Consider the following 10,004-nt stretch of genomic DNA (forward strand, 5'->3'; position numbering starts at 1 on the left):
ATAGGTTATTATAAACCTTTGTTCCAGATTAGGAGGCCCAGTAAAAGCTACCAACACTTATCATTTGTGACTTATACTTGCTCAGGTAAATACATTTTGACTTATTTTCCCTATACGGGCTTGGGGTACGGTATTTAAAATACCGCTTGATCGGGCGCACAAGTCCTGCACCTTATGGGTGTACAGTCTTGAATAGCTTGTGCGACTCGTTTAAACAGTCTTGTCTTACTTTAGGCTTTGGGGGGTTATTGACCGTGTCCCGGATATCCTTGGCATTATCTTACGAGATGGCCACGACCAGAGCACGGGGTGTAGGCGTACACCCGGCGTGTATAACTCTTTAATGTGATGTGTCATTTAATCTTTAGCCCGGACAGCAGATCCCGGGCCACCATAAGTACGGGTACATGTAAATCGTTCACAAGTTTATATTGCATAAATATCCCAAGTTGATAAAAATATTTATGCCTTGTGCATTTAAATTAATTTTCAATCATTTTCAAAATGAGTCAGTCGATTTGTATTTACCAGTGTAAACTGACGTATTTTCCCAAAAGGTTAAGTGCAGGTACTATACGAAATAGGCTGGCTGTTTTCCTAAGAGCGTCCACTATAGTCTCGCAAGCTCGGACGACAAATAACTGCTGAACAATTTATTCTTATTTTTATTTGATCCGCTTGTGGATCCGTTTCAACTACTTATGATGTTTATTATGTCATTTTAATTAAAGTTGAAATGTATCTATTCTGCTTCCGCTGTGCATTATTATATTGTGTTGTTTGTCTATGACGATGCCAACTACGTCACTGTACCCCACACCGGGCCCACCGGTGATACGTGGAAATCGGGGTGTGACACGCTTATATGAGTGCATGCTTCATAGGATATGAAATTTTCGGGTTTCGGGTTTGGGTAAAACCCTATGGCCAAAATTTTCACCATGGTTATCCCTTTGTTTTTCAAGATTATATTCTTACATGCATAAATAAATCTTGAAAAATTATTTCATTTGGATGTTTTTTTTTTGTTTGGACAAAAACCCACATTTTTCGGTTTTTCATTCTTGAGCGAAAAATCGTAGGTTGTAAAAGAGAACTATTTTGCTTCTTGAATTTCATATATTTGGATATATATATTTTTGGTGTACATAACCTAGCCATGACCTTATGTGAATATGTTGAATATTTGTGGTTGTGATTTTTATTTAATTATTTCAAAGGTTGTAATAATTATTTTGTTTTGTTCTTCCAGTTGTAAAGTTATGTAATTTGTTTATTTTCATTTGGTATGTAAAATTAATAGATTAGGTGCATTTTATTTTACTAGAAAAAATGTATTAGGATAAATTATTTTTTTTGTAAAAGAAGATGCACACAAAAATGCGGGTTTGGTTTTGGCTAATTTCGGGCCTAAAGGACTTCATAGTTCTTAACGGGATTTTAGCCCGATAACCAAAACACATTTTTGAAGTCCAAAGGAGTTTGGAGTTGAATATAAAAGACATTTGGAAGCTCAAAGAAAGTGGAGAAATCACAACACAAAAGGAAGACTTGAAGCATTTGGATGCGGGATCAAGTGGGAGTTCAACGACACATTTCTTGTGTCAATATTCACCCCTTAGGAAGGACCTTTTGGCACATTTGTTTCGACTAACAAGTGTTTTCAAAAAGTTGGCTATGGTTATGCACCTATTGTTATGTATGTTGTGCTTGTGTGGTTGCTTATTTATATTGTTTTGATGATATTTGGATATGCATGCTTAACAAACTAATAATCAACAACAAGCTTAAAATTGGTTCTTTAAATATCATTAAAATTAGTTAATAAAAGGTTATTTAAAATTAATGATTTTTATAATAAAATGGGTTTTATTAAAAAGAACCTTGAAAATTTGTTTTCACAAAAGTACCAAGGATTTGAATGCATGCAAATGTATGGTACATAATGTTTTCTAAACTAGAATTTTGAAAACTCAAAATCCCTTTTATAAAACAAGTCAAACACCATCCTTTTATACAACACTCGAATCACTTGGGAACTCTTTTGTGGGATAAAGGTCACCTAACCACATTTGAGGGAACTTGTATGTTTGCGGTCGGTTTACCATGTTTGTGGAATAAAGGTCACCTAACTACTTACGCTTTAACGGAACGATGCGAAACCGAACAACCAGACATTACCCGGGACATGAAAATGTTGTTAGAAATATTATTTTATTATTTTAAATTAATCATGGTCACAAAAATCCCCATGCACCATGCAAACATGACATACACCCACTATACTTGTAAATACCCTTAACCTTTTAATAATTACCTACTAATTAACAAAAAATTTACATTTTACCCCCCCCCAACCGATTTTTCTGCCATAATTAGTAATAATATCTTGTTTAGATTATGTAAGAAGTGTATCTTTGTTTCATTGGCCAAAAGAACTTTAATCATAACCTAGGGTAGGGTGGCTCCTATTCTTCCAAGAAATACCCATCATTTTGTCAAGATACACTCCTCCTCCTCTCTCCTCTCTCTATAATTCGGTCCATACCCCCCCCCCTCTCCACAACTGATTTCCATCACCATCATCACCTTCACATCTCCATCTTCTTCCACTAAAAGCTCTCTTGCAAGTTGTGAAGATCCTCCATAGAAGTGTGAAGTTGGAGTGCTCTCAAGAAGCCTTGTTCAAGCTTTTCTCACCATCATTCTTTATCATCTCATCCTAAGATTTCAACCCTAGCCTTGTGCTAGTAGTAAGTCCATTCATACTCTTGTTCCACTTTGATTCTTGTTCGATTGTTGAATGTTCATCACACACAAAAGCTTAAACAACTTGCTGAGTTTGATTTCCAGCCAACTTCAACAGGCTGTAACGGGATCATTTTAAATCGAAAAACGGAATTTCTAAAGCCTAAAATGAGTGTTTTGGAATAACTAAACAAATGGCGCTGGAATCATAATTTTTCGAGACCGTTTACTATTTTTAAAAGGTTATTTTTGGACAGCAGCTCAAGCTGCATTTTTACTGCAGAAAAAGTGGGTTATTTTCGGAGTCATAACCTGAAACCTGAGTGAAACCGACTCATGGAATTTTTATAGTAGATGGACATCGTTGTCAGGACGACCCTCCAACTGGAATTTCATCAAACGGACTTACGGTTGATTTTTAGTGAATATTTCCGTAAACTGCGATCAGAAGGTAACAAATCTGATTGCAGTCGAGAAAATGATTTTCTATAAAATATGGGTAACGAATTGGACCTTGATATTTTTACACAATAAACTTTGGAACATATGTGACATTCTGTAAAAATTTGGTAATTTTTAGAAAAGGTTAACTAATTTATAAAAATCCTCGAAAACAGTCTGGTTTTGAGTAATAAAGCTGAAATTAAGTAAGTAACGTTTTGTTTGTCGATATGTCGGTTTGATGATTGAAAATGAACTATTGGATATATATAAAAGAAAATGATATGCTATTTAAGCATGGACACCTCTATTTACAGAGGAGACTCTGCCGAAATTTTCCGAGAATCCGAACACTTTGTAAAACATTCGAGAAAATAAATACGAAATAGTTGTCTAACTATTTTTCTAATAAAGTTAAAATAATTATTATTATTTTAACAACATAATACCAAAGTAACGTAACTCAAAACACTAAACTCTAAGCCAAGGCACGGCCGTCCGTCTAATAGACGTTAGACCATTGTAGGTAGTCGTGTTTGCTGAGGAGATTCGGGTTACGAGTACCGAAGACGCAATACTGTGAGTTCATGTCCCCCTTTTCTCTTAACTGTTTTCAGTTTTATACTTCGGGGGTGAAATACATGATACAATTATTATAGACATTACAGACTTTTACAGACATTACAGACTTTTACAGACATTTACAGACACTTTTATACATAGTATGATTAGCTAAGGAATTTACTGTTAGATCACGTGAATGGATAGGCTATTATCGTAAGACCATTAATCCTTGTATAAGGACCGAGAGGCATGAGTGATAGATCTATTGGGTGTTGCGAGCCCCACACATGGGCCAGCATGTGGCTGCATGTGGTGACTATGTCGTTCCGCCGGAAGGACCGGTATGAAGTACGTGTTACAGGTTTGAGTGCTTCCTAGGCCATATCACTTATTAATGTATTAGCTACACATTAATTGATCTGTTTTTCCTTATTGCTACATACCAAGGACATACAGACACATTTTAACAATTTATGCAGACATATATTAACGATTTGTACAAACTCACATACACATGAACTCGCTCAACTTTTTGTTGACTTTTCAAACTACATGTATTTCAGGAAATTATGTATGGATCTGGCGGGCGTTGGAATTTCAAGTCATGTTAAGTATAAAGATGTCATCCATGGTTTTTGGGTTTTGGCCAGTGTGTCTTAATCCTGGACGAGACACGTCTTCCAAACTTTTATTACAACTATTATCTTTGACGAGTCCTTAGCAAACTTTTACACAATTCATCTGGTTTGTAAAACTTAAATTTTGAAGTCTACGTTTTAGACAATGTTGTTATGTTTTAAACTCATTTTATGGATGACAAATCTTTGGTATTATCATATAGTTTGTTTGATATGGTTGAATGCAATGATAACAAGTAAGTCACCCCATAATCACGCTTCCGCAAAAGTCAGGGTGTGACACCATACCTGCATAATATGATTATGAGATTTAGCAAATGGATGTCAAAACGGCTTTCCTTAATAGATATCTTGAGGAAGATGTCTATATAGTTAAGCCTGAAGGTTTTGTCGATCCAAAACATCCTAACAAAGTAAGCAAGTTAAAGAAATCAATCTATGGATTGAAATAAGCATCTAGAAGTTGAAATCACCATTTTTGATGAAGAGATTAGGGAATGTAGATTCATCAAGAACGTCGATAAATCTTGTGTATAAGAAGGCTAGTGGGAGCATTATTACTTTCTTAGTATTATATGTCGAGGACATTCTACTATTTGGAAATGACATTCCAGCCATGGAAGGTGTAAAAACCTGGCTTGGAAGTTTTTTTTCCATTAAGGATTTTGGTGAAGTCGCCTATATTTAAGAATAAAGATCTATAAGGTTAGGTCAAGGCGCCAGATAGGTTTAAACAAAAGTGTATACATTGACAAAGTCTTGAAAAGGTTCAAGATAGAAAACTCTATGAAAGGTTTGGTACCTATTCAAAAGAGGACAATATTGAAAGCGTTTCGATGTCCAAGCTCAAAATGATGAGTGAGAAAGAATGAAAGGAATCCCATATGCATCTGCTGTAGGATCCATTATATATGTAATGATATGCACTAGACCGGACATGTCATGCGCTTTAAGCATGATGAAAAGAAACCAGCGAGTAACGGTCATTGGGTGACTTTTAAAAATATATTGAATTACCTTAGGAAGACTAAGGAAATATTTCTAATATATGGATCTGGTGAAGAAGAACTCGTTGTAAATGGTTACACGGATACGAGTTTCCAAACTGAACGAGATGGTTCTCGATCACAATCAGGGTAGCATTGTCCACTACAGAATCAGAATACATCGCCGCTTCATTGATCAAGATAATTCATATGGATCTACCACTTGAATTATTGCCGATCTAGGGGTAGTCCATACCATTCAGGACCCCTAGAGATCTTTGTGATAACGATGGTGCGATTGCTCAAATCAAGGAACCTCGTACACATCAAAAGACTAGGCACATTGAGCGGAGTTTCAACTACATAAGGGATGAAGTTGAAAAAGGGAAAGATATGTATTCATAAAGTTTACGCTGATCAAAATATTGCGGATCCGCTCACGAAGCTCCTTGAACATGCTTTAATATTGCGGATCCGCTCACGAAGCTCCTTGAACGGGCAAAGCATGAAAGAGTCATACTTGTGCCTTAGGACTTCGATATTCTAGTGATTGGATTTGATCTATTTTGTATTTGGATATTGGAACAATTGTTATTATAACTCTTTATGGTATGTTGAGTTGTGTTCCGTTTTAGCATGTTTAAATCCGTGAATGAGTTTCTTATTCTAAATGTCCGTAGTCGATTATACTTGTGGGAACAAATATGAATGTAAGACTATTATGAACTTGGATTGGTGGATAATCATGAGGTATGAATATAGAGCAATGTGTTGCTGCCAAAGTTCATAGATATTTATGGGATACAAATATTGGACTGACTCGCTCTCAAATCTTACTTCATGGAATCATTTGTGATTGATCATAAGTAAATTTGAGTAAAAGGAGAATATCATAGTATCCTCAGACCTGAGATACATATTGGGTCTTGATATTCACCAGATATTGTGCCTTGACTTATTTCTTCGCTGTTAGTAATATGACAGTACATAAGGCTAAGCTCAGGTGTGGTACAAGGTGATTGTGAGAGACGTATGTAGTCAAGAAGGGATTTGTTCCTCTTATTCGTTGAGAGTAAGATGTCTAAGGCCTGCTAAAGTTAAATCAACAGAGAGTGATCACTCTATGTCTCTGGATTTGACATGACATCTGTAACAAAAGGATAAATGACAGATTCACCTAAATCATATTCAAGTAAGGGACTTGAAGGGGATGATGTGATTGAATGGGACATATAGTCATACGTATAGGGGTAGTAAACTATAGTTAGGTGGTCTTTACTACTTGCATCAATCTTCTATGTATCTTGTGCAAGTGGGAGATTGTTGGACTCTGTGTGCCCAAGACACATATTAAATTGATGTGGCTAGTATGTTATGATCCAAGTCTAGTCATACCCAAAAACAAGCTAGACAAACACCTATAATATTTATTTATGATATGATCAAACAAATAAATATTAACACTTATAATATTTAGAAATTGGTTTTCTAAATAATTGCACTTGACAAACTAATAAATTATATGGATAATTTATTTTGAGAGAATATTTTATTTTGTTATTTAATGGGTTGAATAACATTATAAAAGTTATGAATTATTGCATAAAAACTTATAAAATGTTGTGTTATGTTTTATAAAAGTTATAAAACTTAATACAAGACATAAAAATAAGTTAGGAAAATTTTGATTGGGTGAGAATACGGTGGCACATGGGCCGCCCCCTTTTGTTCTTCCCTAAAGATTTTCCACCAATCCATTTACATGCAATTGTCATAACTAGATGGCACATGATTGGGCAAATTGTGTGGCTATTTCTCTCATTGTTTTATAACACTTTTGAAGACATCACATGGGGGATGAACTTGAAAAACTCTAGTATTTTTCTCTCTAAAAAATCGGCTCACATGGGTGGTCCATTAGGGAATTTCAAGATCATTTTTCAAGTGCAAGAACTCTCTAAAATGTTCTATAATTTTCGGCAATGTATGGTTGATTATGAGGGATTTTTCAAGTGAGTTCATGAGTATAAAATCCTAGCTAAATCAAAGTGTTTGTTGGAAGGCTTGGGGTATATAAGCTTGAGGTCTTCTACACTTGAAGGCAACCATTCAAGAAGCATCACCTTCTTCATATCCTTTACTCCTTGGAAGGTAGTATTCTAAACACCCTATGGTTGTGTTTTAATATTGATAGCATGCATGTTCGTATATGGATCCGGGTATTGGGTTTTACGTATAAAATGGGTTTTATATCTTGAAAGTAAACATGTTTTTTTATATATATTCTGCTGCGTTTTTATTTTATACGGATAAAATACTATGATAAACATGTGAAAAACCCAACAGGAACGTGTTAAGCAAAGGATGAACCAATATGGTCAGCAAGTCAGGTACATATTTCTCACTTGAGGGTTTTTCATTGTCACTAGAGATTGTGATTGGAAGGCATTTTTTTTTAATTTGTACATGATAGAACCCGCTAGATTTGAGTATTGAATTTAAATGCTTTTTTTATTTACCAAGCACATAGCACTAGTTGTAAGAGTACATTAGAACCGGATGGTGAAGACTAGTAGATGGGTTTATTTAAGGTGTCAAACTGACTAGGTCTTGTTCTATACGAATTAATTGGTTCAGATGAATGTTTATTACTAAGGAACAACTATTTAATAGACTAAAAACTTGGGAAAGCTGTAAGAACTAAGAAGTGTGATTTAACTATAATATATAGAAAGAAAGAAAACCATTATGCAGTTCTCAAAAGGAAATAAAATTTTTCAAGGTTCTGTGTAATCTCCGCCATGTTTCAGTGTTTGTAATTTTGTAATAAGTTGTCTAGGTTATGAGAAATTGGTTATGTGCTATTATGCTGTGAGTTGTCAAACCTTCTTGCTAATGTGTGTGTAACATAGTTATTAAGAAAATATGTAGTGGTAACGGAAGACCTTTGGGCATTATCCGTCATGTGGCGGTCAAGTCAGTAATGGGGCATTATGGGGCATTTTTCTAAAATGGATGTAGTGGGGATGTGAGCATTGTGGGGCATTATGTTAAAAGGGGTGTAAAGAATTAAATAAAAAAAACCTTAAAAAAATGTGTTGGCCAAACAAAAAGAAGGAAACCTGTGATTGGCCAACTAATTCTTGATCTGGCGTTTAATTTAACTGGGACCATTGGGAAAATATTTTAAAAACGTGGGATTATTATGTACCAAGAGTAAAGGTGGGATTATTGTGTACAAGATTGTAAACGTAGGATTATTAAAAACCAATTTTCCTTAGTTTTTCTATTAAAATGTTAGCCTGCTAGTGTAAGACTTTAGTATTATTATTATTTTTTTTTGTAAAATGATTTTTTGCACGATTATAATAGAGTTTAATAATTATTTGTTGAAAACTAAAATCCAGGTCGGAGATGAAGTTTTCCTCAAAAGCATTCTAAACTCTACCGAGACTGTAGCAAGAGGAAGGGTCCAGAGCTTGGACCCAAATGATCTAGTTGGTGGTACAAAGATTGGACCAGAATGGTGTGAGGTAAACGTTCAAGTACCAATAGATGAAAACTTGGTAAGACCGTATGATTTATTTTCTACAATTCAAGATTGTATTGGTGCATCCATGGCATGGCCCTATCCATTCATCTAGGTATGTATTTGTTAAACTTGTGATACAAATAATTTCAATATCAGATGGTTTATTTGCAGGTAGTCCATGAGGATTGAGGACGCATAATGACTCAAGATTTTTTCTTCTTGTTTCTTAATTGCTTTTAATTTTTTTGTTAAATGTCAAGACTTTATGTTATATAATGTTATAACTTATTTATGATTAGTGTTTTTGGTATGAACATGCTTATTTGAAATATAATAAACTTTTATTTCTTTCATTAGTTGATGTTATACAATAACTATTTGGATGTTCTATGTTGATGGTCAGTTTATAAAATTGGTTTTATAATTTTATTTTGGATATTAGGACCATTTTCTTGATATTAAAGTAGTTATAACGTTACATCACAAGGGTCCTATAAATTAATTTTTAAGAACACTTGTATGTGTATCAAAAAATTAAAAGTAGTTAATCACATATTAGAACACTGTAAAAGTGTCCTAATATGTTCTTTTTAGGACACTATTTAAGTTGTTTATAGACATATTATGCGACCATAAAATTGGTTTTATAATCTTATTTGGTATATTAGGACCCTTTTCTTGGTACTAAATTAGCTATAATGTTACATCATAAGGGTCCTATCAATTAATTTCCAAGGACGCTTGTAAGTGTATCAAAAGATTAAATGTATGTAAGCACATGTTAGAACATCGTAAAAGTGTCCTAATATGTTTTTATTAGGACACTGTTTTGGCTGTTCAAAGACATATTACGCGACCATAAAATTAGTTTCATAATCTTATTTGAGATGTTAGGACGCTTTTTTAGTCTCGGGACTTATTACGACCCCTTTACATGAAACGCTTTTACCGTTGGTCTTATTAAATGAAAGGTCCTATAAAATAACATTTTAGGACGCTTTTGCGCGTACTAAAAACTCAGTTTTCTTGTAGTGTGCTTTCCAAAGTCCTAGCTAACCGAATGAGGAAGGTCTTGGATGGAGTTATTTCGGAATC

At 34.4% G+C, this 10,004-nt stretch overlaps 1 long non-coding RNA gene across 2 annotated transcripts; it reads left to right on the forward strand.

The window, feature by feature from the left end:
* Window positions 1–7,212: 7,212 nt before the first annotated feature.
* LOC110935250 lies at window positions 7,213–9,216 on the forward strand. Of its 2 annotated transcripts, XR_004893238.1 has the most exons (4): window positions 7,216–7,528; window positions 7,724–7,767; window positions 8,785–8,910; window positions 9,081–9,216. It is a non-coding gene; the product is annotated as an uncharacterized LOC110935250 (long non-coding RNA). The 2 variants fall into 2 exon arrangements; XR_002588989.2 differs by lacking the exon at window positions 9,081–9,216 and having other exon boundaries at window positions 7,213–7,528; window positions 8,785–8,931.
* Window positions 9,217–10,004: the final 788 nt, after the last annotated feature.

The sequence above is a fragment of the Helianthus annuus genome, chromosome 1 (assembly GCF_002127325.2).
Source record: "Helianthus annuus cultivar XRQ/B chromosome 1, HanXRQr2.0-SUNRISE, whole genome shotgun sequence".
In the NCBI taxonomy this organism is placed as follows: domain Eukaryota; kingdom Viridiplantae; phylum Streptophyta; class Magnoliopsida; order Asterales; family Asteraceae; genus Helianthus; species Helianthus annuus.